The sequence below is a fragment of the Bos mutus genome, chromosome 8, assembly GCF_027580195.1.
Source record: "Bos mutus isolate GX-2022 chromosome 8, NWIPB_WYAK_1.1, whole genome shotgun sequence".
NCBI lineage: Eukaryota > Metazoa > Chordata > Mammalia > Artiodactyla > Bovidae > Bos > Bos mutus.
Window position 1 is genome coordinate 70,740,840 of NC_091624.1, and position 13,207 is coordinate 70,754,046.

Genomic DNA, 13,207 nt, shown 5'->3' on the forward strand with positions numbered 1-13,207 from the left:
AACCAAAGATAAAAGAAATGATGATGCTTCAGAATTCTTTAGAACATTGGTTTAAATGCTTTAAAAATCAAGTCTCCCTGGAAATACCATGCAAGGAAATAGGCAGTGAAGTGTAGACTGTTCTTGCTTCAACGCCCAGGATGACAGTGTATCTCTGCTCAAGTTGAGGCCTCCCTGAAACCTGTTCAGTAACATCAGAAGACTCAATGGACAAGTCATTGTATAGCTTCTCCTTTCACTTTTGAATTCTTCTCGGTTTATTTAAGAAAATGGTTTTGTTCTTGCAAAACACACACTGAAATGTTTAAGGATAAAAGGCTATGATGTACATAACTGACCCATAGGAAAAAATGTGTGTGTCTCTATCTGCATATATATATATATAATATATACATATACACACACACACCCATATTTGTGTATACAATGGTACCCCACTCCAGTACTGTTGCCTGGAAAATCCCATGGATGGAGGAGCCTGGTAGGCTGCAGTCCATGTGGTCGCTAGAGTCGGACACGACTGAGCGACTTCACTTTCACTTTTCACTTTCATGCACTGGAGAAGGAAATGGCAAGCCACTCCAGTGTTCTTGCCTGGAGAACCCCAGGGCCGGGGGAGCCTGGTGGGCCACGACTGACGTGACTTAGCACAGCACAGCATTCATGTATATGTGTGTTCCTGGATGGTGACAGTGGAGCAAGAGTAAATGATAAAGCAAATGGGATAAAACCTGAACAAGAGGTGAATCAAGCTAAAGAGAACTTGGGAAGCTTTTGAATTACTTTCTATTTTTTTACAACTTATTTGTAAGCTTGAAGTGAAATAGTTTAAAATAGTTTCAAAGTTTAAAACAATACAAAGTTTTACCATTTTAAATTCTTTCTCTTTTCTTCTCCATATTGGCTTCTTGCTAGAGACATTTATAATTAGCCAGTGGACCTACTGGGTAAAAGTGTCTGTGCGGGTAGCCCTGCTCTGCAAGAAGGCAACTGTCCCGCTGACGTGTTTAATCAGGCTGAGAATTCTCTTGGAGAAACCAATCACAGATGGTTCTGGAACAGCTCCTCCTATGGTGTGCTGGTGATGACTGGGGCTGTGTGCTGGGGCTGGGGACAGGACTGTGTCTAGGGAGTGCGTGAGGATCTCAAGCTAATCTCTTCCTCTCTTCCCTTAAAATATTACAACCAAAGGCATTACATTTTTAAAAATAACTGTCAAGAGTGTGTCTCAAGCTACCTTAAATATGTGAGAAAATAAACTATGAGAAAGAAGAAATCTCTAACGCTTCTCTCTATCTTTTTTTGGTATCTGATACAAGAGACAACAACATCAATCTATCAGAATAGAAGCTCTTTAAACACAAGAATACTCCTTAATTATTTCTGTTTCTCCTATACTCTCCCAAGAAACAGAACTGTGGATGCAACGGAATGAAGATGTGATTAAATGAATGCACAACCCCCGAGGCAAAGGTCTACATGCAGCTCCTTCTGCTTAAGACTGCATTTTGAAATCTATCAAACAGTGAAGCAGAGACATTTTTATCTATGGGTTCTCTCTATGTAAGTTTATATTCTTCTTCTCTTTTCTCTTTAGAATTCTGTATTTAAATCTTATTTAGAACTCCATGAAGAGAAAAGGTGAGGTACTAACTGGGAGAAGATATTTTTTCCCATATAAAACTGAATAGAATTAATATCCAGAATATACACATCATTCCCACAAATGAATTAGACAATAAAACAATTCAAAAAAAAACATTGTCCAAAAAACTGGAACAGGTATTTCATGGAAGAGAAGAAATGGTCAAACACCATGCTCAAAGTCTTTAGTGGTTAGAAAATACAAATTAAAACCACAAATATGTGATAAACACCAGATTGACAAGAAGTCCAAAGCCTGACAATATCAAGTGCTGACAACGTTGTGGAATAACAGCACGCTCATTATCTGCTGAAGGGAGTGCAAACTGGAACAACCACTTTGGAAAACCAGTTGGCATCACAGAACAGAGGTCAAGTATACATGCCCTATTACCCATCAATTCTACTCTTGGGTATATACTGAGATAGGTGGAGAGTGTGTACAAGAATACTCACAATAATACTTGTATAAGGGAAGTCATCCAAATTCTATCAACAGTATACTGCACTAGCAACTTAATGCATTTCATATAACAGAATGCTATCCAACATTGATGAGGGCTGTATGCATCAACAAAATGACCCTCAGAAGCAACATGCTGGGTTAAAAAAGCAAATTATAGGATACATACATTATGATCCCATTTATGGAAAGTTCATTAAGATTTGTTTTAGGAATAGAAACACGTGTGGTAAAACTATAAAGAAAGTGAAAGTAAAGTCGCTCGGTCATATCTGACTCTTTGCGACTCCGTGGACTGTAGCCCACCAGCCTCCTCTGTCCATGGGATTCTCCAGGCAAGAATACTGGAGTGGGTTGCCATTTCCTTCTCCAGGGGATCTTCCCAACCCAGGGACGGAACCCGGGTCTCCTGCATTGCAGGCAGACGCTTTACCCTCTGAGCCTATAAAGAACAGCATGCAAATGACCAACAAAAATTCAACATAGTGGTTACCTCTGTTTAGGGCAGAAAAGACTGAACAGGACAAGACACATGAACCTTTAATAGAAATGCTAATGGCCTAGTCCTTAAAAGACATAGTGGACACATATTCATTGTATCGTTATTCTTGATATTTTACAAATGTACACATTTTACAAATACTAAAATGTATGGTAAGTGAGTGCTCACTCAGGCATGTCTGACTCTTCCTGACCCCACAAAATGTAGACCACAAGGCTTTTCTGCCCATGTGATTTCCCAGGCAAGAATGCTGGAGTGTGTTGCCATTTCCTACTCCATGGGGTCTCCCCGACCCAAGGATCGAATCTGTGTTTCCTGCATTGGCAGGCAGATTCTTTACCAATGAGCCATCAGGGAGGCCCCCAATAATAGGTATACATTTAATAAATATTCTTTTGTGTGTACTCAATATTTAATAGAAATGACTCTTAAGAATTGGTTAGCAAGCCAAAGACCAAAAATATTTTATCCAAGGCTTGTTGGAAGAAGGAAGTGAAACAACACGCTGGCCATCAGGCCCTGGCACTCCTTCCTTCCAAACACAGCATGCTGTTTACTGGTCTCCAGTTCCTCCTGGGTCATTCAATCCAAACTCAGCCATCACTCAGAGCTACCAACTGTCCCAGGTCAGAGGAAAGTTTCAGGATGTTCCTCAGAAGCAGCAGGCAAGCTTCCCTTTCTATCTGCAATTCTAGCCCTCACTTAAGCATAGGCCTCCTCCACATGTGAATGATAAGCACATCACTCTGATCACGTTTGTGCACACACACTTCCAACTCTGCAGCTTGACTGGGTTATTATTACATCCAAATATTACTGAAAGCTACTATTACTGACTCTTGACTTTGACTTATTCTCCAATATTTGTACACATTTCATAATGATAATGGAGCACCACATTTAAAACAAAGCATCTCCCTGTCCTCCAGTCAGAATCTGCAATCTGAAAAAGCTCCTTGAAACATACATGTCTCCATGCTCCAACTACAACCATGTAGCAACCATCCCTTAAACCAAAACTGAAATTTAAAGTGAGTGGCACAGTTACTGTCAGTACAGCATTGAAGAAAAAAATCAACCTAGCTCCAGGGATGTCTGACTCCTCACCTTAGTGAAGTCGCTCAGTCGTGTCCTACTCTTTGTGACCCCGTGGACTGTAGTCTACCAGGCTTCTTCACCCATGGGATTTTCCAGGCAAGGGTACTGGAGTAGGTTGCTATTTCCTTCTCCAGGGGATCTTCCCGACTCAGGAATCGAACCCGGGTTTCCTGTATTGCAGGCAGACGCTTTACCTTCTGAGCCACCAGGGAAGCCCTCCTCACCTTAGTAGGTCATTTTTAAAGATAAGAAAGTATTTGCCTTCCCCAGGCCCATCTGCCACCCAGTGGATAGGGAAGAAGAAAGTTTTATTATATTTTTAGTATTGTGAACTTTTTTAGATAATTGTTTTCATTATCAATTACTACAATAAAGGCGGGTTCCTTTAGCAGTAACATCCCAACAGAAAAAAAGATAAGACTGGTAAAAAAAAATTCTTTTATATATGACTTACCTTGAAAAGTCCATCACTCAGTCCACTATAAAAATACAACCACTTACCTCAGCATATTGTGCTACTGAACCAGCCTCAACTGCATAGACTCTACAAGCTCCAGCCTGTACAGCAAAAAGTGACAGTATTCCTGATCCACAAACAACATCCAAAACAACCTGGAAGGAAATGAGAAGACAAAAAGCGGTGAAAACACACCGGAGCTTTGACAGCAGACAAAGCACTGGCTTTGATTTTTACAAGTGGTCTTACTTTGGCCAAGTTATGAATCTTGCTGAGATTCCCTGTTCTCATATGTTAAACACGGCTAGTACCTCCCACCTTTTAAGTTTTGCTGTAGGGATCAATATGAAGTGTATCCAAAGTACTTGGCACATAATTGGTTTTTCTCAAATTATTGCTATCATTACTACAGTTTCTTTGTTACATGGTTTGCTTTTAGGATATTTAGGACCAATAAAAGTAGAGCATCTTGAATGAACTTGCTTATCCTAAATATCAACATGAACAAAATGAAAACTGTCTCCAATAATTCTTAGAATTATATATATATACATACACACACACACACGCAGGGGGGTGTGTGTGTGTGTGTGTATACACATACATATTCAGAAGAAAACTGAAGATAAAGTCTTTCACCCACATAAACTGGGATATAAGCTTTCATTCTAGGTCCCCCCCAAAAAGTTGTGGTGGTTTATATGAAGGGTAGAAGGGTATTAAGACAGTGGACAGATAGAATTTACAGAAACTTTTCTTCTAGGATTTAAATCAACAAAACCACCACTCACTGGCACAAAAGGACAAGCCAATATCTGGACCTGCATGCTGAGAGGAAGAGGTGGATGGTATGGGCTGGATCTCTGGCCCCACACACTGCTGAAGCTGAGGTCTAAAGCTCAGTCTGATGGTTGAAACCTTAGGATTCTGTATTTCTGCCGTATCTTTTATTCTTAGCATCTTTTAGCACTAGCTTTGAGCAAGGCATTTCACGTGGCTCAAACCCTCACAATAAATGTATGAATAGATAACATTATCGTGCCCACTTGTAAGATGACTAAACTGAAAATCAGAGACACTGAATGAGCCCAATTTCACCCAGCATAAGCAGGGGAACTAGGAGTTGAATCTGGGCATTTCTGCCTTCCAAGCTCATGTTTCATAAAATCACACGCTGATTACTTAAGTTCATTGTTATAAATCTGACATTTTAACCCAGCAATACCAAGAGGCAATGAATGACAAGCAAACAAAGTATTAATTTTTTTTTCAGGAAAATTTATAACAGTTTTTACTTTTACTTTTATAGCAGGAAAATTTTCCCAAAAAGTAGGAAATATTGGAGGTCACACATTCATGTGTGTGTGCGTGTGTTTTAATTGCAATATCATACTGTGCTGACACAGATTCGGTGCCATTATTCTAAGAGAACATGCTGTTAGTAATGGGCTCACAGTGCTCACTTGTATTAATTCTAGAGCTGTGGCTGTATTCCATACCGTCTCCTAGGGCCTGGGTAATTAGGAGCATTACCAATTTAAAATGTCACCCAGTCTCTGGAATTTGCCGTCAGGCTGCCTATCCTTTTAGAAATACCGCTATTTATTTCTCCCCATCCTCCCTAGGAGCATCATCTTCACATGGTCCTGGTTTACTGCAAGAACACTCACGACTGCTGGCTAAAGAACAGAGGCTCTGTAGGTTGGACAGTGCAACCCACGGCCCCCTCAAAAGATGCACCACACCCGGAAGACTTTTCCCAGAATCTTCTTCAATTAAAAATAAAACACCTTCGATTCTATGTTCAGTCCAAAATAGGGATACAAAATTAAGACACGACAGAAATTGCACCTGCTTGCTCTGGTGACAGGTGCCCCAGAAATGTGTGAAGGGAACATTTTATTAGGGTCTCACGAGGCACATCTTAGAGGAGTGTATTTCAGTTCTCTTGATCCTGCAGACTAAAAAAAAAAAGACATGTTTAACCACTAGGAGAGAGACAGTGGAGAGAGGGAATGAGGAGAGAGAGAAAAGAGGTGAGAGGGAGCCTGACGTGGTTCAACTTTTTGCCAAATTAGGACTTTAAGTAGGAAGACGCTTTGACAGACCCTGACCCTATCTAGAGAAGGGCTGAAAACTATTCCCAAATACCTTATTTCAATAACTAATTTCAAGTCAAAACAACTTTATTCATTTGGGTGATTTCAAAACAGAGCATAGCCCTTGAAAAAGAATCTGATCGTTTTCTAGCATTATCCAGATAATGCCATCTGTTTCCCGCTTGTGTGTATATTTTAAAAGTTAACAAGTGAATTTTCAGTCTGGGGCTTGTAGAAGAGGGAGCGGAGAGGGAAGGACATTCTGCCTTGTCGACGTAGAGCCATGAAATGCTGGAAACAAAGCTGAGGGAGGCTGAGAATACATTCTCTGGTGAAAAATGAAAGAGTCAAAGCAAATATTCAGCCTCTAATGGAAACAGACTCTCTTGGCCCTTTCCAACTGGGGTTTCCAACTAGGAGGAGAGAGGGCATTAATGCAGATAATTCTTTTACACCTTCTTATCTGGCACCTCAGGAAGCCTTGGAGCTGCCACTAATCACATTTTCTTGTCCTCACAGAAGATTATATTGAGCCCATTTTTTATTCTACCATTGGGAGGCCATCACAGAACTGGGTATGCTTGAGGACCTTATACTTCCTGGTCCCAGAGAAAACTCTCTCCCCTCAGATAGAGGCAAAAGGGAGTCATAAAATCCCCTTTCAAGTGTAAAGCAGTGTGTAGTTTCCAAAGGACGTTCCCTTGACGCTCTCTATGTGGTCCTTATGCCTCCCTGGGATACAGAGTACGTGGTAGGGCCCCACTGTACTGAGAAGGAAACAGGCTTGGAGAGACTGTTTTCAGCCAGAGGTAACGTGGCTGGTAAGGGGCAGGGCTGGATGGGAATGCAATGCTCAGCTCTCAGTGGCATCATGGCCACCCTTCTGCACAAATGGGAGGAAAGCATGGACTAGGAAGAGAGCCCAGTCTGACCACACCACACTCTGACTAAACATTTCTGACGGCTCCATGTTATTGGACTCTGGCTGGGATCAGCCAAGGTCAGAGGGAGTGGCAGGAGGTCAGGGGACCTATTCTCCTGACCATCTCCCTCCTGGGTCTCCACAGACTGGCTGTGTCTCCTCCACCAAAGCCATGGCTCTGCTGAGCTTCCATTCCTTACAGCTCTGACTATTGTCTCAGGTTTCCAGCAACCACTGCTTCCTCTCTCCTCCTTTAGGCCTAGGGGTGGTAAGAGGTCCCCACTCTTGCTAGTGCTAGGGAATTTCACCATCTCATGCTGGTTCCCTATATTCTGCCCACAGCATGGTAAATGGTCCTGTCCTTTAACTCTCCTGAAACACCTTGTCGGGTATGCCATGTCTCTCCTGCAAGAACCCTGGCTATTACACCAACTCTTCCTTCTGTTCCCCAGCAGGGAATATTTCTTTAACCTTCACTCCCCTCCCAGGCTAAGTCGAGTGCTCCCGCTCTATGCTTTTTTATCATCACCTACTCAAGCCCTCCCTCTGCAAAATTCACCACAGTTATACTTTTTCATTCAAGGAGAAATTGTCTGATTAATTTCTGCTCCCTGTCCTGGATCCTAAGCTTCATTAAAGGAGAGACTTCTGTTTCTCAGTACATTCACTAAATCTTTGTTAAACAAACTGAACAAATAGAAATGGGTCTCACTACCACAGAGAAGGAACATATTCATGATCCAAAAGACACAGTGCAAATCCGTTACCTCCGTGGGAAAGCACCGTCTACCAGCATAACACATCCACTTCAACCTTGTGATCTTAACAAGCATCCTTCAAAGGATGACTTTTCTTTGATGGTGCCATACCATCATCACATTACAATCTAGTTAGCTCTGGTTTACCATGTTCCTCTAGAGACAGAATTCATCCTCAGCTCCCCCTGGATACACAGGCAGTTAACTATAGAAGTGACTACGTTGGGGTTCATATGGGGCAGCAGCAGAAAATGGTATGAAATCCTTGCCAGGACTAATGGGGAAAAGTCAACAATCGGTCCATGTAACAATGGTCCAAAGTTCTGTGAATATGTTTGTAAATAAAGTTTAAAAAATGTTAAAAAGATAAGGTCATTTCACATGTACAGATGATTTTAATTGCATGCTCTTATGGTTTCCTGGGCAAAGAAATCTTGCAAAATGTTTGGACAGGGCTAAAAAAGCTCCAAGAGGGTTCAGAGATATTTATCAGGATTTACTAGGTTAAAATTAACAAAGAACACCCAGGCCCTTATGAAAACATGAAACACAACTACCCTGGAATAATAAAGTGAAAATAAACATGCACCATTATTATTCTTACTTTGTACTATGCTTGTTTAGCACCTTTACCTTATTTATGCATGATGGTGACCATCAAACGTGGGCACCTTATTTTCTCCATAGTACAAATAGAGAGACTGAAAATTAGACAGAATTGAAGTCATACACTTAATAAATGGGCAGAGATAAGATAAAAACAAATGTACCTAACTGAAACGTTATGCTATTAGCCACTTCCCCCAGTTTGGTTCAAAGCTTTTTCTGTGTGCTGTTTAGGCTACAGTAATATCGGTCACATTTAGTCTTCTTTTCATGCTACCAGCTTTACAACTATCTTCCAAGATTGAGGTCCTGACTGTCCTACAATCAATTCTTCAAGTTATGCCAGCTGTTACATATTCACTGTTTCTTTATTTGCTTGAGGGTATCAGTGGCTGCCCTGAACTGCAAACCCTAACTGTCATTTTTGTACGCCTCCTACTCCTAAATTGCGTCCTACCACTTGGCACTTTCACGGTCATTGCTGCTTCTTCCAGACAGTATTGTATTACATCCACAGACACCACTATTGAACCATCCCAAGTTACAAGAACCCCATGCTTTCGCAATGTCATGTACTTTATCATCATAGCTATCTGGGTTATGATGCGCTCATAGCCCATAGTTATGGGCTCCCTACCCCACAGACTGCCCCCAACTCTTCCAACAACCAAACTGCTAACTAATAGGTTGACTGAACAGCTTCTAGGTAGGAACAGAATGATTGAACTACACAGCCTTCTGCAGGCCACCACATCTCTCACTCTGGCTTTTGTCAGAGAAGAAAAACTCCAGATCACCTCAAGAGCTACAGAAGACATCCCTTTGTGGGCTCCACAGCTAGGTTTAAATGCTGTTCAGATAATTGGCACTTTCACTACGGCAGAAGAGTTCCTCAGTGACAGCTCCTCATAAGACAGAACTCTACAATAGTTGTGCAGTTAAGCTGGCTTTCAACAAAAGGGTTGCCTGTATTTAAATAATGAATGTTTAATACTTCTGAGCACCCTTGCTTCACCCCACCATGTTTCTTCTGGCAGAGAACAGATAAATTCATCAACAATTTTTTCACCACCCTTTCACCAGTTCTCCAACTACTTTTCTCTATTATTATGGAAAATACAGAGACGCTGATCACTCTCAGCTTCCCTCCCCATGATTATCCCCCTTCATATGTTGCCCACAGACTCAGACAAGCTCACTCAGCTCTAAACCCTTTGGCACACAATCATTCATCAGACATCAGAAGTGACTCCTACTACCCATTGTGCCAAATACTGCTAGATGCTGGAAATGCAGAGATGAAAATAACCTGTCTAGTAGGGAGAAGTACAATAATGTGTTCTAGTAGCAACGATAGTATTTTAACAGGCACAATGAAAGCATGAAAGAGGAACAGTCTGCTCTACTAAGGAGCTGGTCATTGAGATGACCAGAAGAGTGAAAATCGACAGTTAAGTTGATGTGTGCATGTGAAGGGAGGGAGTGGCAGGAGTTCCAAGCTGAAAGCATATGAAGGCACCAGTGAATGACAGAGCCAGTCATGTTTGTTCTTCAGTCACTCGGTCATGTCCAGCTCTTTGCAACCCCATGGACTGCAGCACGCCAGCCTCCCCTGTGATGTTCGGGACTCAGCAAATTTTCTCAGGAGCATGATGTGTGTGGTAGAGACAGAAGTTGGGCAAATGGTTGAGAAATTAACAGCGCAAGAGCAAAGGGTGATGCTTGATTGTAAATGGTCTTGTATATGACACTAAGAGCTTGGACTTAATCCTTAAGCAAAGAAAGACCATAAAAATGTTTTCAGTGGAAGAATTATTTCATAGTTGGATTTCAGCAACATCAGCGTGGCATAGATTGGAGGGCAAGATATCAGGTAGTAAAGCAGACACTGGGAGTTCCTAATCACCATCATTCCCTTCTTCCTTCCTATCAGAACCTCCCTCTGTGTAATTAGCCATCCCCAGTCCCAGCCTGGGAAACTCAACATTCAAAAAACTAAGATCATGGCATCTGGTCCCATAATTTCATAGCATATAGATGGGGAAACAATGGAAACAGTGAAAGACTTTATTTCTTGGGCTCCAAAATCACTGCTAATGGTGACTGCAACCATGAAATTAAAAGACGCTTGCTCCTTGGAAGGAAAGCTATGACCAACCTAGACAGCATATGAAAAAGTAGAGACATTACTTTGCCGACAAAGGTCCATCTAGTCAAAGCTGTGGTTTTCACAGTAGTCATGTGTGGATGTGAGAGTTGGACTATAAAGAAGGCAGAGCACCAAAGAATTGATGCTTTTGAACCATGGTGTTAGAGAAGACTCTTGAGAGTCCCCTGAACTGCAAGATCACACCAGTCAATCCTAAAGGAAATCAACTGTGAATATTCATTGGAAGGACTGATGCTGAAGGTGAAGCTCCAATACTTTGGCCATCTGATGCAAAGAGCTGACTCATTGGAAAAGACCCTGATGCTGGGCAAGATTGAAGGCAAAAAGAGAAGAGGGTGGCAAAGGATGAGATGGTTGGATGGCATCACTGACTCAAAGGACAGGAGTTTCAGCAAGCTCTGGGAGATAGTGAAGGAGAGGGAAGAATGGTGTGCCACAGTCCATGGGGTCACAAAGAATCGGACACAACCGAGCAACTGAACAACAAGTCCCAAATGAAGGAGCCTGACTGGTTCAAGGCAATCATAAGTGGTTCTTTTTCTCTTGCCAGTGATGGCTTTTATACATGTTGTGTGTAATACAATATTGCTAATAAAACCAGAGGGGAAGTCTGTTGGGAGCTACTGGAAAATTTTATGCCTTTTAAGACAGACACACAAGAAAGATGTTACTTCCTTCTTGGAAATGATTAAATTTAAATGTGATGTTCAGAGGAATTGGATTAAAACACCTCAGAATCTCACTACCTCCAGCATTTCAGCCAATTTGAATAGGATTTCCTCCTACTTGAGGCCAAAGTTATCTTAACTGGTACAAGTGGGGAAACTAATTGGAAAATATTTGCAATACTCTAGAAAAGACACAGTAAGAATGAGAACTAAGAATCAGCTGTGGGACAAAGGGGAAGAGAAGAGCCGCAAAAATGCTGGATTCATAGACACGAAAGAATTTGGAAACTGGAAAGTATAAGAAAAGGTCGAGACTGACTCTGGGTTCCTGGCTGAGGTGATGTTTCTAACACCTTCAGTTTTTGCAGCTAGAATGGAATGCTTGCTTGCCTTGCTGACCAGCCATAGTGGCTGTAGAAACTGCTTATGCTGGTCTTTGAAAAGTGGAGCTGTTCCACTGCTGCTCACAGAGCCTGCAGCAGAGGCTTCTCCTGTCCCTCACATTGTGCATGGGTACAAGTGAACAGTGCCCACTTTACTGAGGCCACATGCGCTTTCTCCCCTGCCTCCTACTGCTGCTGAGGCACTACAGCCCCCATCTGGCACACAGGCAGCTGCACCTCGGAGAGTAAGGGAGGTAACCCTGGGGCACGCTCCACCAGTGGGAGATGGCAGCCAATGGAGAAACCATTCTCCTCCCCAACCCATGAACTATCTGAAGACAAAGTGGTTTCCTATGATCTCTCTGAAGATGTCTTGTGACACTGAGCGTTCAGTTTTTCATCAAGCGTTGGCCAGCTCAGTAACACCCCCCTGCAACACACCTGCCCTCCCTCTTTCCCTGCCTTGCCCCTGCTCTGGGGAGACTGCCCTCCCTAAGATAGTCCTAGCACATAAGCCTTTCCTGCATGATCTGTGATTTGGAGATCTGAGGCTAAGAAAACAGTAGTCCTTAAACAAAATTCAATGTCTGTTGACATTTTTCTTTAATTCTGTCTTTCCTGGATTTTTGTTCTTCTAAATTCTAAACCTAAGCTATTACTCTGGAGTTGAGTGACTGTGTCAGCACCTCAGATTTAGGAAATTAAGCAAAAAGAAGACACAGGCACAAGCTCTAGGTTCACCGACGTCCAAGTCCTAGTTCAGTGCTGGAGAAGACCAGGTTCTGGTATAGTACTTTGCTTTGTCAAATTTAACTGCTTTTACTGACTTGATTCTCTTTATCTATTTACATTCTCATCTTGCAAAGTAGATATTAACACAAAGACATCTACGTTAGAAGTTCCTGCTGTACTGAGCCTTTAACAAAGTCAGTAACAAATAACAAAGTCAGTAGTTGCTCCAAATCAGTCTTTCGTGCCACTGTCTTATACGGAATGTGAAAGGTTCAGAAATTCAACCCTAGGATGTTCTTAAAATGCACTGCCTTTTGTGGGAAGGGACTCCACCAGGCAGAAGTTAATAGTAAGCTAACCAATAAAACCGTATCAGTGAAAACAAAGTTCTTTTTTGCCCTGGCTCCCTCCCATGTGCGGCTGAGGCACTGAGAATTTCCCCTTAGGCAATCTGTGCCTTCTTTAATGGTTTTGCAAAAGTGGCATCTGGTATGATCGCTATTAGCGCCACTTAGCAGATATTTCTGGTTCTCCTTATGGGCACATGGCTGGACTGCATCCCTTGCCCTTTGGAAATCAGGAATAACCAGGAGCCTGGTGGACTACAGCCTGTGGGTTGCAAAGAGTCAGACATGACTGAGCACGCACATGACTCGCTGTGGCCCATGTAATGTGCCAGGACTTAAGATGGGTCACTTCTGGGAG

General features: G+C 42.2%; 1 pseudogene; it reads right to left on the reverse strand.

Moving 5' to 3' along the window:
• The window catches only part of LOC102267788 (histone-arginine methyltransferase CARM1-like), a 136,948-nt pseudogene that overhangs the window by 102,945 nt on the left and 20,796 nt on the right, over positions 1 to 13,207 (reverse strand).